This window comes from Lepus europaeus, chromosome 5 (assembly GCF_033115175.1).
Source record: "Lepus europaeus isolate LE1 chromosome 5, mLepTim1.pri, whole genome shotgun sequence".
In the NCBI taxonomy this organism is placed as follows: domain Eukaryota; kingdom Metazoa; phylum Chordata; class Mammalia; order Lagomorpha; family Leporidae; genus Lepus; species Lepus europaeus.
In genome coordinates, this window is record NC_084831.1 from 131,614,582 (window position 1) to 131,627,446 (window position 12,865).

A 12,865-nucleotide genomic window follows, 5' to 3' on the forward strand; every position below is an offset into this window, starting at 1 on the left:
CCACAATTACAGAGTAAGTTTTAAAATTAGGATCTTCCTCATTCTGTACTGTTTGTGTCAGCCTCCGAGCAGCCTGTAAATACAGCCTTCCGCCGCCGCCTTCCCCTCTGACCACATCCTGTTCTTCTTGGCACACTGGGAGGCTTTCTTTTCCCATGGCAGCAAAGCCCATTTCCAGTGGCCTTCAGGGTCCTAGTAATGCGAGTGCTTCTGTGTTTACGTGGAGGTTTCTCATCACCACCCTCACGTCCCATTTAGACTGAGTTTCTCTGGCCTCTGTATGAAGGCTGGTCCATCTCATGCCCACTGCATTGTCCCAGTGGGTTCTCAGAGGCTTCCACTGACCTGCTGCTGTTGGACAGCCCTGAGGTCTCGGGCCAGTGGCCAGTGTCTGGCTCAGGTCTGAGGATGGCTGGCCTCCAACTCCAACTCTGAGCTCCTTGGAGCAAAGCTCCTTTCCCTACCCACAGGGGCTGGGGAAGCAGGGCGTGTTCACTAACGCCTGCAAGGTGGGTGTGCAGGCCAACACTGGGTCCCTCCCCAGGGTCCTGCCTACTGGCCAGGGAGAGTCCTTTTGGCTCATGAGCAGGTGCAAGGGCCTGCCAGTCAGGGCAGAGTCCAATCTCCATCGTTAAGGAGCTCACAGCCTTCCCTAGGGAGCAACCTGCTGCTCACGTCTGAGTTTTGTGTGTAACCAGGGGAGGCAGCGATGATGGGCCTGGAGGCCAAGATCAGGGAGGTTCACAGGGCAAGAGGTCCTGGAGGAGGACCGTGGAGGAGGACCGCAAAGGAGTGCAGGCCTCGCATGGGGACTCCTGCCCTGTCCCACAAGCCTCACCAAGCTCTTTTCCCAATGCATCTCTCCACTCCACCTCGGGTGTGGCTGGAATTGATCCCCTTTCCAACTCCATGGCCATCACCTTGCTCCAAGCCATGTCTTGTCTCCCCAGGACCATGCAACACCCTCCTTACCAGGTCCCTACCTCCACAGCCACAAGAGTGGATTTTTCCCAAACAAGACCTGGATCACGCCTCACTGCTCTGAAAAGCTGCTATGACAGCTGTCTACTGCACCAGTGACATCTGCACTGCATTATCTGTCGCATTGGCTCCCCAGTCCCATCCCCATCACCTCCTTCCTGGCTCCCTACAAGCCAGGAACATTGACTTTCCTTGTCCCTGAACGAGGCACGCTCCCTCCCACCTCTAGGCCTTGGGACTTGCTGTTCCCTTCACCCAGATCTGTCTTCTTTCAGCTTTGGAAACGCTTGGCTCCATTTCATCTTCAATTTGCAGCTCAAAGTCACTTCCCGGGAGGGACCGCTCTACGAGTTCTAGTGTGCATACTGCATTTACCTGACCCAGGCTGCCGTGTTCCCACTAAGACTGTGCACATCATGAAGATGGGACAAAGGAGCCCAAAGCAGGGGCTTCCTTCAAGCTGCTGCCATGCAAGGGATAGCAATGGAGGAGCTGGTATGCTGGCTGGTGAGCTGAGGTTTGTGCAGGTGGGCAATGGAGATGACAGCACAGGGTGGGCTCTTCTAGAATCCAGGAGAGACTCCAATGTGACAGCTGAAGGCTGTCCCTGGGGCTTCTGCTAGGTTCTCAGTGCCTTCTTTCTGATAATCGGCATCAAACATGAATCTAGCAAAGCTGGGAGAAGCTGGAGGGGCTAGGCAGTGGTGCTGGGGGGCCTGACGGTGCAACATGCATTTGATGCAGTCCATGGAGGTTACTCTGTCCTCTACTTCCATCCCTTAAAGCCAGACAGGTGGTGGGCAGAAGACGAGTGGGAGGGGATGGAGGTTTTTGCTTCTTATTTTGGAATTCTGCTGTTATAGGTATAATCATAGTTGAAATTGAGAAAAGATAATATTTGATGGATATATCAAAATGTGAAAAGTGGTTGTGTATGGTTATGGGACTACAGATATTTTCCATCCTGACAAGGAAGTAGGAGGACAGATGGCCACACTTGGTGTCTATAACGTGGACACTGACAGAGAGAGAGAGAGTGGGAGAAGGAGGGAGAGAGAGCGGGAGAGAGAGAGAGAGATATATGATCCACTCACGACACCCACCAAGAGAGATACACATCTTCATGTTGCTGTCACGAGGCTTCTCTGAGCAATGATTCTGTTCTCAACATTGTGCTGGACTTTGTGGGTCACATAGAGAACCTGGTACACACACACACACACACACTTTGCATACAATTCTACGGGGGAAGAGTCCTCAGTCTAAAAATGCCTGCTCTGGAAACTCCCCGCCTGGCCAGAGACCCCTCTTCCATGACTTCTGGGATGACCTTGGGGCCACCTTCACCAATGAGAGCCCTTCACCTGCAGTTTGCTCATCTGTAAAACCAAGCAGGTGAAATAGATAACCTCACCCTCACCGGAAAGCTATGTCTAACTTCTTTATTCTTTGACTAAAGATCTGGACCTTATGTTGACAGTGCATGGCACCTCCATGGCCACAAAAGGAAGAAGTTATGGCTTCAGATGAGAGAAAGAAAGTGGTTATTCCCCAGGGAGGAGCATCTTCTTCCAGAACACAGGATCCCACAGGGTGGTTCTCCTTGGGCTCAGAGGCCACTAGGGGCTCAGGGCAGCATCTGTGGGTCTCAGTCTGGTTCCTTGTCCTTTGCAGGCATCTGGCTTATCCTGTGTTCCCTGAACAACCTGCAGCTGGGGAGCTCCTGCAGCTCTGGGCCTTGATGGATGCTCTGCTTTGTTGGGTGTCAGGCTTCTGAGCTGTGTGCCAGGTGATAGAGAAAGCACCCCTCCTGCCTGCACCCTGCCAGCATCCCAGCCCCAAAGCCAGGCCTCCCTCAGCACCTCCACTGAAGCCTAGAATCCTGCAGCATCTGTGACCACAAAAGGCCTGGCACTGTGACCATTGACCCTTTCTTTCTTGTTTTTTCCCTTTGTGCTTGGTCACTGACTGGGAGGAGGTGCACCTTGTTTCTTTGTGTTACCCAGATGGCTTCCTGGTGTAGAATCTTCTGGTGGACCCCTAGAGGAGGCTGTTTGGGGCCCCACACTTCACCCTGTCCCGGCCCACTGACCCAGTCTGCAGCTGCCTGCTCTGCAGCCCCACTGACTGTGTGAGCACAGAACGTCTGCAGCTCTGGCTCTTACAACGACACAGAAGGTTTCTGTGGCTGTCTAGTGGTGGCATGGGCATATGATGGGTCTACAGAAGGTGGGAGGTACTGACTGGAGGCCCTGGGCAGCTCTGACTTCTGCACCTGAAGCTGCTGCCTTGGCTTTCAAGGAGGAGCCAGAACTCAGGATCTCTCAGCTCTGTTGTCTTAGATCTCCTTCCCCTGATTTGGGAACCATTAAGGGGAACTAATCCTCAGGGTCAATGAGATATTGATAAAGAGAAGATAGTTAAGCCTCCTGCAAGATGAATAGGGAGTCACTAGCTATTTGTCCTATGTACCAGCCTGAGAGCAGGAGTGCGGGCTACCAGCAGCCCACTGGCGGCAGACAGCATTCTTGGCCTTCTCCTGCCTCTCTGACCCAGTGAGGTGTGGCCAGGACCAGGGCATGTTCGCTGTTCTTGTTTAAACCTAGTTCCTCTGATCATAGCAGTGTGAGGCTCACTGATGCCCAGGTGGGGAAGAGAGGAGAGGCCCCCTTCCACATCTACACGCTTCACCCTCTCACCCTGTAGAAGCACCCACAGAGCTTAGGCTGCACCAAGTGCAGGAGCTCTGGGTGATGAGACTTGAGGAGGACAGGCAGAAAGGCTGATGGGCCAGGGCAGGCACTGATAGACCTGGGCTGGGCTGTCAAGCTGAGGGCGAGGCTCCTACGTGATTAAGGGTCTCTGGGTACCTGAGCATTGATGCACAGTCTGGGTGAAGGCAACCAGGAAATAAAGTGAAAAGTCAAAGAGATCCGTTTGGGGGGGGGGGTGCGGGGCATAGAGGGCGGGCAGTCGTGGTGGCAAGAGTGACATGATCAAGACAGACAGAGGTGGGCTCTCAAGTGCTGGATATTGCCAATTCTGCCACCATTGGTGACAGCAGCTGATATGTGCTGGAGAGCACCATGTGCCAAGCATCCTACTAAGCGCTCAATTCAGTAAGCTCCAAGTGGGCACTGCGTTCTGCCCTTCTATTCACATAAGGGGGCAGAGGCTCAGGCCACTCACCTACCAACATCACAAAGCCAGGCAGTGGCAGAGCTGGAGCACCTGACTCACTGGCCAGCACCTTGGTCAGAACCAAAGGCCACTGTAGCCAGTAATGGTCTACATCCCCTCTCCCAATTCTTCCGCCCCCACCATCCCTATAGCACTGGTTGGCTCACAGATGACCCTCAAGCTAGGGAGGGCTAGTGGTGGTGGTGGTGGGGGTTGGGGACAAGGCTCTGCCCAGTGCCCCTGGCCAGCTCCTGGGAGCAGCAGGCATTTCTTTTGCCGGCATGGGTGGATGGGGGGGTGGGAAGATGGAAAAGGGCTTCCCAGGTCCTACCAAATTGTGTCCGTGAAGGGTGGAGAAGGCTGGGGAAGAGTGAGCAGAGGAAGAGGCAGACATAGGGAAACAGAAGGATGGGGGTGGGGCATCGTCCAGCGGCACAGACTTCTCCGATCAGGGTTGACTGTGTTCACTCACTTGGCACACTGCATTTCACTGCACGCTGAGCAGGGCAGATGTGAGTAGCTACCAGCAGCTGCTGAGTTGGGGCCAGGCTGGGGTGGTGGCAGCATGAGACAGGAGGGTACTGGCAAGCTGAGTGTGTGCCCCGCCTGGGGACAAGGCCATGGAGATGTCCAACTAGATAGGCCCTGCCTTGGCTCACCGAGGGGACACCTGTCTGCAGTGAGCAGACATGCAGTCACACAGAAACATGCATGTGTGGACAGGGGCTAGCACCAAAGCAGACAGGGGCAGAGTGATGTCAGAATTTCTCAGGGTACCTCAGTGTTCCCCCAGTGCAGCCACATGTGGCTAGTCCAGGTGGGGTGCCCCTCTAAGTTGTCACAGGTGTAAGTGGCTCACACTTTCTGTCATTTAATCAGCAATGACACCACCAGGTGACAACTCCATCACCTACCCCATTTTGCATGTGAGAAAACGGAGACACAGAGTACTTGAATGATATCCCGGATGACAGCAAGAGCAAGCCATGAATTGCTCCCCTAAACTGCCTTTTGCACAGCTCAAATGTAAGCACTCAAGGATGGAAAGAAACGCTCATTTCTGGAGCACCTGCTAGCCCTCAGGCACCACACAACGCCCTTCCTAAGGGCTGATCCATTTGGTCCCTGGAAGGAGGCGCTGGTAGCCTCATCTTACAATGCAACAACGTAGATGGAGAGATGGTTAAGTAACCTGTCTGCACTCTCCTTGCTTGGGAGTGGCAGAGCTGGGACTGAAACCCAGGACAGACTCCCACACGACCACACTGTGCTTCCAGTTTCTCAGTCACATTACTTATCTGTCCTTTCCACCTGCTTTGTTTGTTGACTGGCTAATTCGTTTGTGAAGTCCACATGCATCCAAGGCCATACATGGGGAGGGGACACAAAGATGACCACGAGCCGGCTCCCTGCAGGCATGCGGCTGCAGGGCAAGGGGGAGCGAGAGGAGCGGCACTCAGGTTGGAGGCCGTGCTGGAGCGCTGGGGAGGGCAGCCTGCACTTGTGTCTGCCGCTGCCACTTCCTAGCACACCTCGCACAGAGTGGCTCAGATGTCAGCCTCCCCAGTGCGAAGCCAAGGCTGCCAGAGGCTTGGAGCCGATGGTGCTCAAGCTCAAGTTGTCGGTCATCGCCTTCAAACACGCGGGGGAGCTGGCTTTTGTCCCTGGACGGCTGACTATGCTCTGATGATCCTGGCATCAGCGTGAGAGCCAGCGGGGGAGCTCGTGTGCAACAGAAGCCTCAGGAACTGCACACTCTTCAGATGTTATGCGGCGAAAAGGAGCCTTCCGGCTCTTCCCCTATTCAGGCACCCAGCAGAGCTGTGTGGGAGCTGTGGAGGATTCAGAGGGGTGCCAGGATCGCACCTTCACTCCGCCTGTCCTATTTTCTCCCTTGCCCTTCCCCAAGAGTCTCCTCTCTTTTGCAGGCCCTGCTGGGTGGGGTAGAAAGCACTGGGCTCGGAGTCAGAACAGCCAGGTCCAGGTCCAGGTCCGGACTGTGTTCTGTCATTCAGCTGCATGACTCTTGAGCCTGTGCCAGGCCTCAGTCTGCTGAGCTGTAAAATGGGGTAACCGTGACAGCTCGGAGACGCCTTCTGAGTTGCATGAGAAGCATGTGGCGTGTTAGGTTTTACGCCCATTACAGTTCCCAGGCTTCACGGAGTGGCATGTAGCTATGGCCAAGCCATTCCCAGCCCTGGATCCTAAGCGAACAGCTTCCTGACTGTTCTAGCCCTCCTGACTTCTGTGGGGCTGCGTGACTTGGTCCCACAGCACTCGGCCACTCTGGGCTTTGGAATCCGGGCAGAGGAGGCACACTCTGGGTTAATCTGGGCTCTGGGTTGTGCTGGGCTGGCCTCCCCCTGCTCCCCTGTCCCTACAACCACCACAGTGCCCAACTCTTACAAGGCTTCCCATTACCCGCAGAATACAACCCAAGCTCCTAACGTGCTCCATGCACACTGCAAAGTCCAGCTCTGCCCCTGCCTAGCTTCATCTCAGGCCACACTCCCCCATGTTTCATTCAACAATCCATTGCACCAGCTTCCTTTAATGGCCCTCAAACATGCCAGGTCTCTCTGCTTCAGGGCTTTGGTATATGCTCTCTGGAAAGTACCTTTCCTCACTTAGACTCACACACCTAAGTGCAAGCATCACCTCCTCTGGGACATCTTCCCTGACCCACACACCCCGACCTCCCCATGCTGAAGTCAATTAGGTCTCTCTTACAGAACCTGTCTTTCCCTGATTCACAGAACTTTTCATTGACTATAATTCCAGACTCCGTGTGAACCTGCCTATGACTTAGCATCTGTCTCTCTACCCGGGCTAGAACATGCTGACTCTGATTACTGCTACAGCCCGAGGACCAGCCACAGTCTGCAGGAGGGAGGTAACACGAGGCAAGGGGAGAGGCTAGAGGGAAGCAGCGGTGGCACTGTCTGAGTGCAGTGTGGAGGGGTGGGCAGGGAGGAAGCAGAGGGCTCACCGAGACGCAGGAGGGGTCTGGGAAGAAGACCTGAGACTGGCTGCTCTGAATTTAAGACTTCAGGGGAGCAGTCATGAAGGATGGCTTGCTTATTTTGAGGCTCCTAGAAAGAGGGTAAGTGCAGTCCTCTGATGGAGTTGTGTGCAGGTCCTGGGAGCTGTGAAAGGGGCCGGGAAGTAGGAGAGAGCTCTGTGGCGGGCCCTGATGTAGCCTGTGCCCCTGTGTCACGGGATGGCCTTGGCCTCCAGGTGCATGAGGGGGTCGGAATCTCGCCAGCATCCCTTGGACCCAGTAGGAGGAGCTGTCTCCCAGGAAGAGGGGACTCTATCAGCATAACCACAGCTTGTCCTTGGTGACTTGGAGCCCTGTGGCTGGCAATGGCACTGAGACTTGGCTCCCACTGTCCCCAGCCACACCAAGACTCTTCTTTCTCTTGGCAGAGATGATAAAGTCGAACAGCAGAAGCAGGGGAGGACTGAGAGCCAAACAGGAAGCTGATAAGTGCCTTCTGCAGAAGCAGCTCTTTTCAAATAAGAGTGAGGTCCTGAGTTGGTAGCCAGGTCAGTTATACAACACTCCTCCCGTCCCTTCCACTGCCCTGCAGTTCTTCCCCCACTGTCTGCTCTCTGACCCTGAGCTCTGGCACAGGTTGAAAGATGCTGATGTGGAAACTAGGAAAACAAAAAGCCCTACCCTGCTTGCACCATGTTTGGGGGCTCTGGAGCACACAGCACGGGGAATCAATCTCTCTACATCCTCCAGGCAGAACGATCGTGACCATCTGCCAATTCGGTGACCCATGGACCTGACCAACCCTTGCACTGGCAGGGCAATGCCTCCTGAAGCTGACTCTTCATTCAGTGGGAGACTGGACTAAACAAAGTCGAAGTCAGCAGGGAAGCAGGTGTCAAGAGCCAAGGGAGGAAGCTACTTCAACAACAATGGTGTAACAGCCATCCGGGATCACAGGTGATTAACTCCACCTTTCTTGGGCTATGATTAACCCCACCGAAGGGAGGGTAGTCCCAATCAAAATCAGTCATCGATAGAAGCCACCTCAGAACCAGGGCTTGTCTAACATCAGTGCAGTGATTTCTTGACCTTTTTCCATGTGTTTGGTACCTTCCTGGGTGCAGAAGACAGGGTCCCAGCCCCCAGGGTGTATTTGTGTTATTCGGAGAGGGCAGAAGCAGAGGGAGTGCATGTCAACACAAAGTGGGACATTTCAGGATGGAAGCATGGCACCACAGGGCCATGGCGCCCAGCTAGGTCATCTGGGAAGAGGAGCATGGCGGTGACGATGACAAAAGCTCTTGGTCATGGGGGTGCGTTCATGACATCTGACACATGTTAACTGATGAGCCCTTGCAACAGCCTGGCCAGGTTAGTCCTAACGTTACCTCCACTTTACATGAGGAAAGCTGAGGTTTGGGGAGGAAGCCAAGTGAGCCCTGAGCAGAATGCTGGGTGCCCAACGAGCAGAAGAGGAAAGAGCACACACAACAGCCTCAGAGCAGAAGCCGCGGTTTCTATATGACTTGAACATAAAGCTGGGCCATCATGAGGCAAGAGCAGACTCCAGACTGACTGCCGGGCAGGGGGTAGACTTGATAACGACCCCCCTCCTCCACTCCGCCATAGCTGGCTGGCCCACTCAGGGCAAGGAGTCTCATGTGTTATCTCTGTGGGTCCCACCACTGCCATGGAGATGCTCTGAGTGAATGGGAAAGTAACCACTTTGTAAATCGGTACTTTCCATCCTACAAAATACCACCCTCATAAATGATCTCACTTAATCTTCCCAAGGATGCTACACAGTAGCTATGTCTCCCACCTTACAGATAAGGAGATCAACGAGCAGGAAGTTTAATGATTTTCTCCAGGTGTAGCAGTTGGAAAGTGATGGATTCAGGTCCTGAGCCTCCATGCACCTTCATCACGTTTTCTCCCACCCTCCCCTGCTTCTCACTGGGATGAGGGAGCCGCAGAACCTGGAACCTGTGGGAACTGTATGGATCAAAAGTCTCCTTTTCGAGGAATGTTCCACAACTCAACTCTCAGGGAGAAAACTGTCCAAACTGCCTGTAAACCACTGGGTAACCATGAGATAGGAAGAATGGATGAGCTACCACTGTCATTGATGCTAATTATCTATGCCAGTGAGGGGCAAGTGCTGATGTGGAGAGTAAAATGCATGGTCACCATGTGTGCAGCCTGGACCCTCAACCTTGCTTAGCACTCCCAACGGCCCCTGCCCACCAGAGGGGTTTGTTCACAGGGGCCCCTCCAGGTGGTCAGTGCTCTCCACGCCCCCTCCCTTCCTCACACCCCCTGTCTCCTCTCTCCAAGAGGCCTCTCACCTTGGACTTGGCCATACCTCACACTTTCTTTCTTTTTTTTTTAAAGATTTATTTATTTACTTGAAAGAGTTACACAGAGAGAGAAGGAGAGGCAGAGAGAGAGGTCTTCCATCCACTGGTTCACTCCCCAACTGGCTGCAACGGCCAGAGCTGCACTGATCTGAAGCCAGGAGTCAGGAGCTTCTTCCAGGTCTCCCACACAGGTGCAGGAGACCAAGGACTTGAGCTATCTTCCACTGCCTTCCCAGGCCATAGCAGAGAGCTGGATTGGAAGTGGAGCAGCCGGGACTCAAACTGGTGCCCATATGGGATGCTGGCACTGCAGGTGGCAGCTTTACCCCCTACGCCACAGCTCCAGCCCCACCTCACACTTCCTTAAACCTGTGCTATCATCCAGGGGCTGACTCTGCTCTCCAGTCATTCCAAGCTCCAGAACTCCAGGCCTGACCCTGGGGACCCAGGGGGTGTGGGTTCCTCAGAGTGAATTTTGCATATTCAGTCTCTTGGTTTGGGCACAACATCCCAACATATTCGCTTAAATTTGGGAACAATCTACCTATTTCTGTGTGACAAAGGGGAGTGAAGCTCCCACTCTAACCCTCACTTCTGATGGATGAAGGACTAAGTGACTTGTTAGTCCTCCCAACCATGCCACCTGGCAGCGGGGGTCTGATCACCACCCTTATTTTACAGACAAGCACACAGGTGTCAGAGACAGCCCAACCTTCTGTAACATGGCCAGGCTGTAGTTAAAGCTGGGTCTCTGCACTCCAAATCTATACTCTCTCAAGTTCATTTGTAGCTTCAATAGTGAATAAGTCAAGGACGCGTAAAGAAACACACACACAGGGATAGTTACTCCTTGAAGGAGCCACACGGAGAAGCATTCTGGAAGAACAGAGAAACCTTTACGCAATCTATAAATAACCCTTTTCTTTAAAAATACTGTGTTTATATCCAGCCTGCCATGCAATTTCTTAAAGTGGGCATGTGAGAAACAGCCTGGAATGGATGTCAGGCAGGAAGACGGCAGAAGACATGATGCAGGTGGTGGTTGGGAACCACAAGAAAAATAGGCAAATGCTCTTAAAATCTAATTTGCAAGCAGCCATTCCAAGTGCCTCTTCTTCCCATTGTCTTCAGCAAGAAATTGGAGACAACGAGGCATCTGTCTCTTTTCATCTCCTTTGCCCCTGGGGCTTCACACGCCCAGCCCTCTATAACCCAAAGCTCACGAGCCCCCATGTTAAAGCCTTCTTCTACATAAAACTCTTTCTTACCACACGCACAGGCTCTACAAGATTGAGCCGGTGCCAGAATAACAGAGGACAGACTCAGGAGAGGACGATGTGTTCGCAGCAACTCTGCAGAATTAGAGTCCTGATCAGCAGAGGCCTCTCCGGGCCCGCACTTGGCAGACAAGCAGGTCACAGGAGCAGCACTTTTCATGATGTTTGTGAAGCAAGCAATGAAATTAGCAGGTGTAGACCGGGCACTGGAGGCAATGCAGGCATTGATTTTTTTTTTTTTTTAAGGAAAGATGTCAATTGTTCATAATTGTGTTCTGACAGGACAGTGCTGCTGTTGGGGTGAACCACATGGTCCCAGGAGCAGTGACTGTGCATGGCGGGGGGCGGGGGGTGGGGCTGGTGATGGCAGGGAAGGGGAATAGTTAGGACCTGGGGCATGTGGACGAGTGTGTGTTCTGTGTTCTGAGTCCGTGCTGTAAGGAGTCAAAGGAGCAGCAGTAAGAGGGGACACAGGAGGTGGGGCTGCAGGGCAGATCTCACACACAGGGTGCTGTCTGCAGCTCTGAACTTAGCAACATGCCCAGGTCCCCAGACAAGACTTGGAAAGTGGTGGCAAGCAAGGGGCAGGAACCAGGATGGAGGGAATGATGGGGTCAAGTGGGCCCCAGGGGAGCAGGAAGCTGCAGCCTGGAGGAGGGGACAGAAGTAGCAGGCCACCACCCTGTTAGGGGACAGGCACACAAGGAAGCTGCATCTGGTGCTCCTTGCAGGAATATGTCTTCAGGCCTTGGTGGGAAGTGAGTGTGCCACGCTGACACCTGCACTCTGATGAGAGTGTTGTGATGGACACTTTCCAGGCAAGGTGGCCCTAGAAGTGCCCTTGGCCATGCTGCCTCCTGCTGCAATGAGACTGTGGGTTCATGCTGTCATGTTCCACAGGGCAGACTGTCCTTGGCTTCCAGGGGTCCTCACTTTCCTTGGAAGGTTGATCGTGCAGGAGTGCCCTGCCGAGGTGGGGGCAGAAAGTGCCTTAATTCTTGTGCAGTGAGTATTCTGCATGGATGCTCCTGTGAACCTGAGTGGTCACAGATTCTGGAGGGAGCCCCGAGAAGGGTAGGAGGGTGGTCGGGGGGCCTAGTGAGGCTGAGCCATGGCAGGGCGGGACAAGACAGAGTGACAAGAACAAGAGTAGAATGTCAGCTGCTGAAGTGTACACACATTTCCCCAGTTAGTCTGCAGAACAACCCTTCTGCACACGGTTCTTATCAATCTCACTTCATGTGCAGACAGCTCCTGGCTTCCGATGGTCCAGCTTATGCTTTTGTTGCTGTTGTTTTCAACTTTATGATGGTGCGAAAACAATGCAACATGGAGTAGAAGCTCTACTTGAAAGTGCTGAGTTTGGATCTTTTTCCAGGCTGCTGATACAAGGTCTTATGCCCTCCAGGCAGTGGTAGTGAGTGCAGCCCCCAGAGAAGAGACAATGGGTACCCCATCCTGTACTATGTTTCTGGTGTGTTTTGGATACAGGTATTGTGCTGATTACGAGATATTCAAGACTTTATTATAGAACAGGCTTCGTGTTGGATGATTTTACCCAACTGCAGGCTAACCTAAGCGTTCAGAGTGTGGTGAAGGAAGGCCAGGCTGAGCTGGGCTGTCAGGTAGGTCAGGTGCATTAAATGCACTTTCCACTTAGGCTACTTTCCACCCAGCGTGGGTTTATCTGGATGCAACCCCATCATAAGTCAAGGAGCTTCTGTATAAGAAAACAAGTTCCGGGAGCTGAAGTGACTCAGTCAGCAGGCAGGGGAGCTGACACTTAGGACTCTCCTGCCCTTCTCAAAGTTGGGTCAACTCTGCCTCTCCTTACTGCCCTAGCAGGGCCCCGCAGGTGCAAGGCCACTGATTGCACCTGCTCTCGGGGCCCAGGAGGCCCAACTGGGGTATCTACAATTCCTCCTGCTCCTGCAGGGTTTACCCAGGGACTGCACAGGCAGCTTCTCTTTCTTCCAGTAGCAAACTCCAAGTGGCAGCCCCTCCTGCTGTCCTGGCCCCACAAGTAGTTGTAGGCCAGAGCAGCCTGGGGGTGATGGTAGCAGCCC

General features: G+C 53.6%; 1 protein-coding gene across 2 annotated transcripts in view; it reads right to left on the bottom strand.

Annotated features, from left to right (window-relative positions):
- FAM78B (family with sequence similarity 78 member B) overlaps nt 1-12,865 on the bottom strand; it is a 98,945-nt gene that overhangs the window by 23,312 nt on the left and 62,768 nt on the right. The gene's annotated exons all lie outside the window — the stretch shown is intronic.